This window comes from Rhinopithecus bieti, unplaced genomic scaffold, assembly GCF_001698545.2.
Source record: "Rhinopithecus bieti isolate Rb0 unplaced genomic scaffold, ASM169854v2 scaffold_15850, whole genome shotgun sequence".
In the NCBI taxonomy this organism is placed as follows: Eukaryota; Metazoa; Chordata; class Mammalia; order Primates; family Cercopithecidae; genus Rhinopithecus; species Rhinopithecus bieti.
The window spans coordinates 4,520,710-4,534,594 of NW_016809273.1; positions in this window are offsets into that span (position 1 = coordinate 4,520,710).

Sequence of the window (13,885 nt, forward strand, 5' to 3'; positions counted from 1 at the left end):
TTTTTTTTTTTTTTTTTTTTTTTTTTTTTTTTTTTTTTTTTTTTTTTTTTTGAGATGGAGTCTCACTCTGTCGCCCAGGCTGGAGTGCAGTGGCAGGATCTCAGCTCACTGCAACCTCCACCTCCCAGGTTCACACCATTCTCTTGCCTCAGCCTCCCGAGTAGCTGGGACAACAGGTGCCTGCCACCACGCCAGGCTAATTTTTTGTATTTTTAGTAAGGTTGGGGTTTCACCGTGTTAGCCAGGAAGGTCTGGATCTCCTAACCTCGTGATCCACCCACCTCCGCCTCTCAAAGTGCTGGGATTACAGGCGTGAGCCACTGTGCCCGGCCCTCTTCATTTCTTAAATTTAACCACAGGAGACGAATCTAAAGCCTTTCATCTCAAAATATTTTGTCTTCTCCTTTCTTCTATATAATATGAGGATTTTTGGAATTTCAGTATTGGACATATCTACTGATTCAGAACATCAGGGAATAAAGAAAATAAGACACAGCTTCTAGAGGCAGGATACTGGTCCCAGTGATAGGAAGGATGATCCATGCAAAAAAAATAATTTCAGTTACGTCTATCTATTCCCAGAGGAACAGGCCAAACAAAAATCTTCCCAGTTGGGTGTCCACAGCACTGCCCAAATTTGCACAAAAGAGCACCGTGTCTATGATATGAAGACTATATTTCTAGTTAAGTTTTGAATGTTAGATAGAAGAAACCTGAACTTCAGAAAAATTTGGGATATGGTGATTTGAAGATTAAAACAACCAAGCAAGACTAAGCATGGTATTAATTTAATCATCTATATATAAATTAATGAGCATTGTGACCCACACAGCTCAACCACCTTGCACATAACCTAGGAAATGCATCAGGGACCAATAGTTCATAAGATCATTAAGCAAAGTATTCAACTTCTTATAATTCATATAGTATAGGCAACTTGCTCCATTTTTTTTTTTTTTTTTTTTTTTTTTTTTTTTTTTTTTTTTTTTTTTTTTTTTACTTCTTCTGTGTATTGGCAATAGCTGTGATGACAACATTTCTTAGATGTAAGGAAAACCATGCATGCTATATTATGAAACAATTTTATTCTGCATGAAAATATGGGTATGCCAAGTATTACAAAGTGTTGTTAACTTAGTCATTGGTTTCTTTCTGTCTTTACCAGAAACTTCCTATATTCAGTAATTTTCTTAGCAAAAAATTCAAACACCCATTCAATTGAAGGAAGAGTTATGCTGTAATGATTGTCGTATGTGCATATTCAATGCCTGTATTATTTCATTTCTTTTTTTAAAGTTTATGTCATTTATTCAGCTACCTTTTCTATTTAGGGGTTGACAAATTTTTTTTTTTTTTTTCCGCCCTTTTTTTTTTTGGGGTTTAAAATTTTTTTTTTTTTTTTTTTTTTTTTTTTTGAGACGGAGTCTTGCTCTGTCGCCCAGGCTGGAGTGCAGTGGCGCAATCTCGGCTCACTGCAAGCTCCGCCTCCCGGATTCACGCCCTTCTCCCGCCTGGGAATACAGGCAACCGACCACCAGGCCCGGCTAATTTTGTTTTTGTATTTTTAGTAGAGACGGAGTTTCACATTGTTAGCCAGTATGGTCTCGATCTCCTGACCTCGTGATCCGCCCGCCTTGGCCTCCCAAAGAAAAATGTTTTTAAACAAAGTTGGGAACATTGAAATTATGGATAATTAATTAAACTGTGTTGTTTTAGTTATATATTACTGATTGATATTTATTAAATTAGGGAAAATCCTCTTGAATGTGCTATGGCATAAGCTTTGTCTAAAAAAAAAAAAAACTTCCAGAATGAACAATTGGAATTTTAGTTGGTTTTAAGTTTTTAATTTTAATGAAGAGAGATCATTCTGACTACAGATAACTATGGTGAAACCATTTGTTTTGAGGTAAAATACAAAAGCACTTGCCCCAAAAATATGGAAAAATTTTCTTCCTCTGATTACTTTTATTAGAAAATAAAACTAATACTTAAATGTACGAGTTAAGAATGAGGTTGAGTGTGGTGATTCACGCCAGTAATTCCAACACTTTGGGAAGGCCAAAGCAGACAGATCATTTGAGCCCAGGAGTCTGAGACCAGTCTGGGCAACATGGCCAAACCTCATCTCTACAAAACAAAACAAACAAACAAAAATTAGCAGGGCATGGTGGCACATACCTGTGGTCCCAGCTGCTCAGGTGGCTGAGGTGAGAGGATCATCAGAGCCCGGAAGGTCAAGGCTGCAGTAATGATTGTGCCACTGCACTCGATCCAGCCTGAGTGACAGAGTAAGGCCCTGTCTCAAAAAAAGAAAAACAAAACAAAACAAAAAAAAAAAAACTGAGGAAGAGAGTAAGAGATTAATGCAGCAATGAGAAACAGTGTCAACTTCACAAGAATTGTACAGTTGCTGAACATTTTTGGAAGCAAGAAGTAGGTTTAGAGAATAATATGAAAGAAGTGATAAAATAATTTTACTGTTGTGATACCATTTCAGCTGTTAGATAAAGAATGAAGACTGAAAAGGAGATTGTTTTCCTCCCCTCAAAGCACTATTGATAAGGCAGGTGATCGGGAAAGTGTTGGGTAGAAAGGGGCGTGGTCCCTGTGGCCTGTGCCCACAGACCTAAATGAGGACAGACATTTCTGTTTTCTGCCCAAAAAGTTGCCTTTTGGTCTGCCACGCCCCCCATCTTGTTCCTGTAAAAACCGGAGACCCTAGCAGGCACAGACACAAGCAGTTGGACATCAAGAGAAGCAGAAGAACACACTGGCAGACACCAACAGACACCGACAGGCCACAGAAGGTGGAAGAAGGTAGAGGCCAGGGGAATGCCCTGGGGCGATGGGAGGAGAGTTCGGCGCTGGGCAGCCTGACGGCAGGGAAAGACCACCTTCCCACTCCATCCTCTTCTGGCCCCCATCCATCTCACTGAGTGCTACCTCCACCACTCAATGCAATCTTGCACTCATCCTCCAAGCCCATGTGAGATCCAATTTTTCCAGTACACAAGGGCAAGAACCCCGGATACAGAAAGCCCTCTGTCCTTTTGATAAGGCAGAGTGTCTAATTGAGTTGATTAACCCAAGTCACTTGCAGACGGCAAAGCTGAAAGAACACACTAACACATGCCCACTGGGGTTTCGGGAGTTGTAAACACTCACCCCAAGATGCTGCTGTGGGATCGGAGCCCGAAAACTCTCCCCACCACCGGCCCACATGCTCCCCCTAGGGGTTTGAGCAGCACGGCATGAAGAAGAGACGAAACCTCTGTCGCACACCCTGCGAGGGGGATAAGGGAACTCTCCCGTGTCACTATGGTAAAATATCAACTAGTCTTGGCACAACATACTTTGACATGCAAATATTTTTCTGGCAGATTCTACATTATCATTGAGATTTTTTAAAAGTTCATAAAATAGGATTTCACAAGCTGACATAAATTTCACTTTATATAAAGTTTCTAAAAAGCTCAGCCCACCATAATTAGGAGCCACTATGATGAGAGGACAGAAAACTCATTATTATCTATCCTTATCTATAAAAGGAAATGTTTGGCTCCTGTATTCAGGAATTCCAATAGCAGGGCTTGTCCTACTGCAAACTTTAGACATGGGCTCAAAAGAAACCACTCAAACTCAAATCTACCGATCTCCAGATTGATTTCTTCTAGTTGCTTCCATTACTAAGTAACCTCTTCCCTCATTCAGGTTAACCAACTATAAGCGCCCCCTCCAGCCTTTTTTTTTTTTTTCCAATCCGGCGGGAAAGATACAGTATTTATAGCAGCTATGAACGTCATATACTCACTTCCATTCAATGTCTAGGTTATGTGTTCATTCCTGAGCTAATCTTGAGGCCAGAGAAATGTAAAGTTGAATTGGCTTAGGACGGGGTCAAATGCACCACTCCTAGAGACAAGGGAGCAGCCACTTCCAACACGAAGCACATGGATAGAGGGTGGGGAAGGGGAGATGGTCCAGAGGGAAATCAGGACATGGTTTCTGGATCAGTATCCTGAGACTGTTGTAACAAGTTACTACAAACTGGGTGTCTTAATCAATACAAATTGATTCTTCCACAGCTTTGTTGGCGAGAAACTCAAAATTTTGCAGGAGCCATCTGCCTCCAGGAACTTTAAGGAGAAATGAGATCCAGGCCTGTCTCAGGTTCTAATGTCCCCAGGCACTCCTTGGCTTGTGACTGCATCACTCCGTTGTCAGCCTTGATTTCACCGTCACATTGCCTTCTCTGTTCCTCTCAAATCTCCCTTTGCCTTTCTCTTATTAGATCTGTAAGTTTATTTATGTTCCAGCCGTATGATCCAGAGTAATCTTTCAGCTCAAAATCTTTAGTTATATCTGCACAGGTTCTTTTTCCAAATATGATAAAATTTACAAAAGTTTTAAGGATTAGGACGTGATGTCTTTGTGTCACCGGTAAACCGGGTTCTTTCCGTACTTTATTTTGATCACAAAGAAAGAACACCCAATTGGGAAAAAGGCAAGCAGGTTTTATTCCTGGCCAGGAATGGAGATGGAGTGAGCTCTCACTCTAAAGAACCCCTTCCTACCTCCAGGAGTTGAGCTGTGAGAAGCTGGAGAATTTTCAGAATTGAGATGTGGGGTGGGGTGGTATGTAAACAAGTGAAGGCAGGAACTCCAGAGTGAAGGCGCAGATCATACACATCCCTCTTCATATGATGTATGTTTAGAAAATCATGGTGATTTTCTCCTATGGGTGGAGACTTTAGCATTATAATTATATGTTAATGATTTAAAGGTAAATGGAGGGGGACAGGGCACCAGTTCTCGGTTGAACCCATCTGGCATGGTTCTTATTTCCCTCTGGTATTTGACAAAGGATCATAAATCTTTTGGGGTATCCCAAGCTCTTTGGGGTTCATTAAGTAGCCAGGCCTGTGGATAAAGAGATTAAAGAAAAAAAAAAACTGTCAAAATACAAATTCCAACTGCTTAGGCCGGCATTATCCTGGCATTATACCAAATAATATGAAATGGGAGCCTAGTGGCCCTAAACAATAGATGCCCCACACACTCAACGTATTTGCAAATGGAAGCAATATGATATGAGTATCCCTATCAGATTTGGTAACCAGGTTGGAATCTCAACTGTGCCTCTTACTGACTTTGTAGCCTCAGCAACTTAACTTAAAATCTCTAAGCCTCAGTTTCTTAAGCACAAACTATACACAATAAATGTATCTACTCTCACAGGGTTGGGAGCTGGTTAAATAAGTATGTGTAAAAATTTAGCATATTACATAATGCATAGTATTGTATAAATAAATATTAGCTAGTGGTATTTGTCTGTTTAATTTTTATATTTACATAACAAATAAAACATCCCTGTTTATTTTAGCGTCATCTTCTGCCCTAATATTGAGCCACAAGTAGAAGCAATTGATAGTATGTAAAGAGTGAATATCTGGGAGGTAGGAGACCTTGCTTCCTGCCAGGCATCTGAAACTGTACAGAAGTTATATCATCTTGAGATAGCACATTCTGTATCTACAAATGTCACATTTAGATCAGAGGTTGGAAAAATCACAGTCCATGGGCCAGAGTCGGTCAAACTCATTCATTTAGGTATTATCTATGGCTGCCTGGCTGCCCTACAACAGCAGGGTTAAGTAGTCCCTAGGGCAACCTGTCTAGTCACCAATGCTGAAAAGACACCATTTGACACTTTGCAGTTTAGATGGCTTAGATGCTTATCTCTGTTTATATGCTTACTTAGAACTTTCTGCCTTGAGTTTCTGTAGTTCCAAAGCCTCACTATTCATGTTCTTCTGGGCCAAGTAAACCAACAGATCGTGAAGCTAACGTATCCAGGGCATGCACTGAATTATAGAGCGTCATAGATAATTAATAATACATTTTCAACTGAACCAAACACTACTTGATCATTTAATTGGAAGAGGAGGATAGAATCAAAGCAAAAAAAAAAAAAAAAAAAAAGGAAATTTTTTTTTCTTGGTAAATGACAAAAGATTTTATCAAACAGAACATAGTCCTGTTTTCTGTTATGGTTTAGACTAATTAGGATACATTTGAGAAACGGATGCTTTAAAATGTAGACTGTTATTTATCAGAAAAGTAGACAAGTAATTGCAACACTATACCATTCTCTAATGTTGTCTAGTATAAAAGTCTGTTGGACTTTTAAGGAATATATAAGAATAGCTGTAACTGGCATATCAAACTACCAGTTAGGTATATCTGGCTTCTACTAGTATTAATGTTATAATTGGCTGGATTCTAGCTCTCCTTGACTGCCCTTGGGTTTCATGCAATGAAGATGCTTTTTCTTTAAGATTACCACTCTTTAACAGCTATGAGAAAAGAAACGGAAAAGAGAGAAAAGAAGATAGAAAAGGAGAGAGAAGGATGGAGGAAGGGAATGAGGATGGAAGCAGAATTTGGTAAACATTCAGAAAGAGATTGTCTTTGCATCTGGGAAGGAATGATCTGGGTCTAAGGCAGTGGGATTCCTTTTCTGGCTATTTCCAGACAGCCTCCTCTATTTACTCTAATGTGCTAAAGAATGGAATTTCATATGTGTGTCTTGATGTTACAAGGACTGGGAAGCACCCTAGAATCTTAATTGGTGGGGTAATTTTTTCCCAAATTTTGGAGATGTGGGGCCACTAGGTAATTCACCCCTCCTTTCCTAGATTGCTAACACATTGATAAATGCCTCTATTAGGCAAATAAAAGAGAGTTCTCAACATTACTGTAAAATAGATAATGTAACACAAAAAAACCTTGGCAAATTCTATCTAGCATGCATTTGAGACCTATTGCTAAATTTCCTTAGATTGATGGATGTCACTGTGGAAAGGAAAAAATGAGGAGCCAAAGGAAAGAGCTGGAAACGTGCATCCAAATAATCATCCCTTAGAATCGGAAGTCTCTCCCTCTCTCTAAAAACGCAAATGGAAGAGAACAAGAAATTTCTTCTAACAAATTTACATAATACAGTAACTAAACCTAGACCTAAATCCAGGACTTGAGGTATTAGGACCTTACTAGTTGTATTACTAATTCCAGCATGCGACAACTTCTCTGGGCCTCACATGCAACCTCTATCATGTACAAATCAAAATATCTTACCTTTTAGAAACCACTGTAACATATCACCACCAGCAATTCCTTCCCTTCTAAGATCTGAGATACTGTAGAAAGTGACTCATACTCAGTTCTTGGGAGAGCCATACACTCTGACTTCATTAGAAGAAATTAACTTATCTTAACATATTTATTCGAAGAGATAGTAGAGTGGGAAGTGGGATGGTATTGTAACACCATACCCTATTATTTTGTAACTCCATATTTATAAATTGCAGTATAATTACTGCTTATGGGATTGAAATTGCTTTAAAATCTTGTGGGGGGTGATGTGCACAAAATCTGAGTTTTTCTATTGAAAAAGAAGTGTATTCGTGGAAAGAACATCACAAAATAGTAGAAATGACACCCTGGGAGCCAATTAAAACAAACAAACAAACAATAATCTTGGGTTAGTTATTAAAATATTATTAATCTTTTAGTCAAGATTTGCTAATTATCTGAAAGAATATGATAATTGTATTATTAAATTTAAAAAATATGTTATCCTGGCACAAAATTATGCCTAATATAAAATAAATTTGATTTTAGAAAAGTTTATTTTATTAGAGATTAATTATTAATATATGCAGCATAACATCTTAAATATATTTATGGACTATATAAGAATGACATAATTAGTTATTCCTAATTATTTTGATGTATTTTATAGTCATTTAGGTGAGTAAATTAAATTATGAAAAGATGTAAGAACTAATTTGTATAACAAATGTTGAAAGCACTGTAGTTTTGACACAGAATTATAAATGAAATTATTTGTCTTGGGAGTTAATTGTAGTATATAGCAGTCTTGATAATTTATTTTACCTCTATTCACCCCAAATAATTACGTTTGTATCATTAAAGAAACTGTCTTAAATTTAATGGAGCTATAAAATCATAATTAACAGTAGCATAAAATCCATTTGTAATTTTTCAACAATATTCACCAGAAACATAGATATTATCTGCATTAACACAGAATTTTCTATTTACACAGCACTTTTGTTTAATTGGTTGTGCAAAATTGTCATTTATAAGTAACACAGCATTCATCTTATGATCCACAAATTTGAAGAAATTATTTTCTAATGTATATTTTTTGGCAGTAGTAGGAGATAGAGAGTCATGCATATAATGAAATTTTGACCCTAATAAATTGTACTGAGGAACAAATAATATATGTAAAGTATACAGTGAAATTCTTAGAACAAAGTCGCTGTTCAAAACCTATGATTTTGCCATTGCTGATTCAAACAGGAAAATATCAATGTTGAACTACGACAAAAACTTCAAGGCAGAGATGGCTGTTTGAATTCATTCTATCATCCATGTAATCATCAAAGTTTTATTGATCATCTACTATAGGCCATACATTGCCCTATATAATGGAGGTGCCATGGTGAGAGACACTATACCTACCTATAGTTTAGCAATGGGGAAACTAATTATTAGACCAGAATAAAAGGTCTATTCAAGCTTATATACCATGTTAGTGGAAAAATACAAGACAAGAAAATAACCGCTGAGTAACAGTCACAACTGAAGTACTCTGCAAATCTTTATTAAACCAAATGAGATCAAATATGTGAACTCACCTAACCCAGTGCTGAGCATAGTATAGGTAATGGAAAAACAAAATAATGGTTACAACTGTGCTGTGATAAATATATCTGCTTTTGTAACTCAGACTAATAGATACAAAATGTCAGGACCATACATAGGAAGCATACACTGCTCTGATTTCATTTTGTACATAGTTAAATATCAGTTCGCTCTAACACCTGAAGTATTATTTTGAAAACCTTGTAAATTTGTTACTAGGTATATAGCAGATACTTCCACATTATGGAGAGAGCATTTACAACAAAATCTAGAATCTTAACATCAAAATTTAAGTACAAGACTGAAAAAAGTAAAGTGTCCTATTCACTCAACAAGTTTTCATTATCAAGTTTGTGGGAGGTGTTTAAGATACAAAGATAAGTAGGATATGGTTCCAGCCGTCCCGGAATAAGGTGCTATTTGGCATTTTTAAGCAGTAACAGTAACTGGGATTATGAGTAATAACTGAATGAAATAGATATTTGACTTAAATAAGAAAATAATAAGAATATGATAGATTTTTCCAAATATCTAAGATCCTGAGATGTTGAAGGAAGATTAAACGTCATGTAACTCAACAGACCAGAGGTAACACCAAGTGAAGGCAATTCTAACTCACAATGTACTATCCAATATTGACACTTGCCCTCTGGAGACTATAGCTATTCAGGGAATATGCTTTATAATCCTTAGTCAAGAGTGCTGGAGAGCACTCCACTTTTCCTCATCCACGACTAGAGAACACAGCATTCGTCAACTATGGTGTTCTTTACACTTAACCTAGATAGACTCCAGAATATGTCTTAACATAGGATTTCGGGCAGCCATTACTAATGAAATAACCAGTATTTTAGCTGAAATATTGTTGCTATTTATTGAGGATATAGAAGAAACTCCTCAATAAATTAGTGATTACAAGAGTTTACCAAAGTTTCCTTCTAAGTGAGTTCAACTATCTCTCCCATCCATTTAAAGCTCTTTAGTCATGCCCTTGCTATTTTCTGTCTTGATAGAATAAAAGAAAGCTTTTAGTCTCTTCTCGTATGGAAGCATTTCTATATCATTGATTATTTTTAGCCCAAATTATTTGAAACGTTTGCCTCTTCAGTCTTGCTTGTGCTATAAACCTGATATCTTCACCTTTCTCTTTTTTTTTTTTTTTTTTTTTTTTTTTTGCGTTGGAGTCTCGCTCTGTCACCCAGGCAGGAGTGCAGTGGGGTGATCTCTGCTCACTGCAAGCTCCGCCTCCCGGGCTCACGCCATTCTCTTGCCTCAGCCTCCCGAACAGCTGGGACTGACTGCAGGCGCCCGCCACCACGCCCGGCTAATTTTTGTAATTTTAGTAGAGACGGGGTTTCACCGTGTTAGCCAGGATAATCTCGATCTCCTAACCTCGTGATCCACCCGCCTCGGCCTCCCAAAGTGCTGGGATTACAGGCGTGAGCCACTGCACCCGGCCACCTTTCTCTTATATGTATTTTTCTTAGCTGCCTCTGTAGGTAAACATAACATTTCATTGCTTGTTTCTTAGGTACTTCCCTGTGATATCCAGTTCCACTATTCTTTAACAACGTGCTGTAAACTTTTAATACCAAAAAGATTTCCTTGGCATAGATGAGAATCTAAGTTCAATGTCTTGGCACAGATACTAAACTAAATTCAATGTCTCACACCAATCCAAAATGACGAGTATTATTACTGTTAGGAATTTTTCAGCTCACATTAAAATTATTGAAATCCTAAATGTCCTAGAAAAGAAATGAGTCAATTGACATTCTAACTCATGTGTTGTAACAATTAATTCTGTGACCTTGGACTATTGCTTTCTCTATTTTCTTTTCATTGAGAAAATGTTATATATAGTGGAAAGGATGAATCTTAAGTTTATAGTTCTATAAGTTTTGACAAATAAATACATAAATGTAACAATCACACAAACAAATATAGGATATTACCATCACCTCACAATGTTCCCTCATGCCCTTTTACAGTCAGTTGTCTTTAGAAACAATAGCTGATGTGCTGTCTGTTACTATTGATTACTTTTGCCTGTTTTAGATTTGATATAAAAGGATTATGAAATATATTTTTGAGAATGATCTATGTTGTGTGTATCATTTTTATTATGTGTGTATCATTTTATTATGTTATATTACACTATAGTTATATACTAAAATTTGTTTATTCCCTCATGTTGATGAACATTTGGGCTGTTTCTAGTGCTTGACTATTATGCATAAAGCTGCTGTAAACATTATTTATAATTGAAGACATATGTTTTTATTTTTCATGAGTAGATAACTAATGATGGAATTTCTGGATTGTAGTGTACATATGTCTTTGAAATTAATGGAAACCTTGCAGTACTTTTGCAAAATGATTTTACCATTTCACACCTCTACCAGCAATGTACTTCTAGTTTCTTCGTATTCTTGTCAATACTTGCTTGGTGTTGTGAGAGATCTTTTATTATTATTATTATTATTATTATTATTATTATTATTATTGTTATTATTATACTTTAAGTTCTGGGATACATGTGCAGAACGTGCGGGTTTGTTATATAGGTATACACTTGCTATGGTGGTTTGCTGCACCCATCAATCGGTCATCATCCACATTAGGTGTTTCTCCTAATGCTATTGCTCCCCTAGCCCCCCACTCCTCGACAGGCCCCGGTGTGTGATGTTCCCCTTCCTGTGTCCATGTGTTCCTATAGTTCAGCTCCCACTTATGAGTGAGAACATGTGGCATTTGGTTTTCTGTTCATTCTCAGCAAATTAACACAGGAACAGAGATATCTTAATTTTAGCCATCCCAGTGAGTATGTGATGGCTTTACTTTGCTCTTCCATGATAACTGGTAACAGAAATTTTTCATATGATCATCAAACACTTTTATACTTTCCTATATAAATTGTTGCTTAAAGTATTTTGCATATATGTAATCTATCTATCTGTCTGTCTATCTATCTATCTATCTATCTATCTATCTATCTATCTATCTATTTATCCATCCATCCATCCATCTTATTGTTATTTTAGACAAGGCCTCACTGTCACCCAGGCTGGAGTGCAGTGGCACAGTGGCCCGATCATGGCTCACTGCAGCCTCCATTTCCTGGGCTCAAGCAATCTCCCTACTTAAGCCTCCTAAAGTGCTAGGATATTACAGATGTAAGCCATCATACCTGGCCCATACTTTTTCTGCTACTTGTCTTTTCATTAGGAATCAGTAGAAGTTCTATATATTTTAGGAATTCTTTCAGGTAAATATATGAAGAATGTTATATCCTCGTGTCTTGTTATATGTGATATATATGTGTATATATATATATGTTACATATATATAACACACACATATATGTGTGTGTGTTTTGTCTTTTGATTAGCAGAATATTTTCATTTGGGTAAAGTCCAATTTTCAATTCTGAATTTTATTGTCGTTGTTTTTGTATTCTTTCAGAAAAATTGTTGCCTCATGAATGTATTTTCTTTTGCTTTCTTATATAAAACTTATAAGCATAATATATAGTTATATATTTTAATGTATTAGGTAGGAGTGAAAATTTATATTTTATATAGATAATCAATTACTCAGCAAAATTTGTTGGAGAAAAAAGTACATTTTTTTCACCCAGAATTATATGGCTGTATTTGTTGAAAATTATTTAACTCTATATATGTGGATCTATTTCTGAACTCCAGGTTTTATTCCAATAATTATCTGTGGTCACATAAATACTACAGTATCTTAATTACATATTTTATAGTATGTGTGAGAGTAGTGTAAGTCATTCAAATTTGTGCTTCTGGTTCAAGATTGTGTTGCTTACATTAGATACTATGCATTCCCACACAAATTTTAGATTCAGTTAGTCCATTTTTTAAAAGGCTACTGGATATTAATAGGGGCGGCAAAGTCTGTAGACACATTTAGAGAGTATCAACATCTCTTAACAATGTTTACTTTTTCAATGTTTCCACTTATGCAGGTCTTCTTTAACTTCTATCATCAAGGTGTAAAGATTTCAGTGTACACATTTTACATATGTTTTGATTAATTTACTCTTAGAATTTTATGTTTTCTCATGCTTTTATAAATATACTGTTTTTAAAATTTCTTTTCTGTGATTGTTAATACTGAGTGTCAATTTGATCGGATTGAAGGGTCCAAAGTATTTTTCCTGGGTGGATTTTTGAGGGTGTGGCCAAAGGAGATTAACATTTGAGTCAATGGACTGGGAAGAGGCAGGCCTACCATCAATCTGGGTGGGCACCATCTAAACAGCTGCCAGCGTGGTTAGGATAAAGGCAGGCAGAGGAACATGGAAGGACTACACTGGCTGAGGCTTCTGGCCTTCATCTTTCTCTCATGCCAGATGCTTTCTGCCTTGGAACATCAGACTCCAAGTTCTTCAGCTTTTGAACTCTTGGTTCATACCAGTGGTTTACCAGGGGCTCTCAGGCCTTCGGCCACAGAGTGAAGGCTGCACTGTTGGTTTCCCTACTTTGCTTGCTCCTTAGCTTACAGATGGCCTATTGTGGGACTTCGCCTTGTGATCGTGTGAGTCAATACTTAATAAACTCCTTTTCATATATACATCTATCCTATTAGTCCTGTCTGTCTAGAGAACTCTAATATATTTTCTAACTTTTTTTACTAGAATATGAAATACAGTTGATTGTTTTATATTGACCTTGTATCTTCTACTTTAAAAAATATAATTATTAATTTATCTGTAGCTTATTTTAAATGTTATATAGTTATGCAATCTGTTAAAAAATGTCCATTTTCTTTTTGTTCTCTGATTTTTATACTATTCTTTCTAGTCTTACTGCTGTGATGCTAACCCAGAATAATGTTGAAGAGAAAATGTGAAAGTGACATCCTTATTTTGCTCCTAATTGTAGAAATGTTAACACTTCTCCATTAAGTATGATATTAGCTGTAGCTTCATTTTATAAATAACTAATTTTAGATTTTAAAATATCTCTTAATTTCTATTTGCTACAAGTTTCAAGATTATTGAATTTTATCAAAAGAGTTTTTTGTTTATTAAGATAATTTTGTGATTTTTTTCTTTTTCATTCTTCTTATGTAACAAATAACAATAATTGATTTCAAAGGTATGTCAATTTTGTGT